General features: G+C 64.4%; 1 long non-coding RNA gene across 1 annotated transcript in view; it reads left to right on the forward strand.

Moving 5' to 3' along the window:
* The first annotated feature begins 56 nt into the window (after nt 1-56).
* Nucleotides 57-627, forward strand: part of LOC113941479 — a 3,517-nt gene continuing 2,946 nt past the window's right edge. Inside the window, exon 1 of the long non-coding RNA XR_003525683.1 lies at nt 57-133. This is a non-coding gene — a long non-coding RNA (uncharacterized LOC113941479). The remainder of the gene's footprint in view (nt 134-627) is intronic.

Genomic DNA, 627 nt, shown 5'->3' on the forward strand with positions numbered 1-627 from the left:
CTCTGGTCGCGTTCCTTCCTCTCCTCCTGCTCTCTGCTGTTTTCCCTGGGATCCGTCACCTCTCTCTGTCTCTCCGGACTCTTCCGATCCTCTCCCGCCCCAGCTGTTTCACTGAGCAGCACGTGGCGACCGGGTGGGTACCGGCGGCAGGACCCCCTTCCCACAGCCCCCGGCAGCTTCCCGCATGGATCCGGGAGCTGGGGAGCTTCCCCTTTGGAGCTGGGGAGCTTCCCTTTGGATCTGGGAGCTGGGGAGCTTCCCCTTTGGAGCTGGGAGCTGGGGAGCTTCCCCTTTGGAGCTGGAGAGCTTCCCTTTGGATCTGGGAGCTGGGGAGCTTCCCTTTGGGTTCAGGAGCTTCCCCCCTGGATCCGGGAGCTGGGGAGCTTTCCCCATGGAGCTGGGGAGATTCCCTTTGGAGCTGGGAGCTGGGGAGTTTCCCGCTTGGATCCGGGAGCTGGGCGGCTTCCCCCCTGGATCCGGGAGCTGGAGAGCTTCCCCTTTGGAGCTGGGAGCTGGGGAGATTCCCCTTTGGGTTCAGGAGCTTCCCCCCTGGATCCGGGAGCTGGGGAGCTTTCCCCATGGAGCTGGGGAGATTCCCTTTGGAGCTGGGAGCTGGGGAGTTTCCCG

Source organism: Corapipo altera, unplaced genomic scaffold, assembly GCF_003945725.1.
Source record: "Corapipo altera isolate COAL_440 unplaced genomic scaffold, ASM394572v1 130235, whole genome shotgun sequence".
Lineage (NCBI taxonomy): Eukaryota > Metazoa > Chordata > Aves > Passeriformes > Pipridae > Corapipo > Corapipo altera.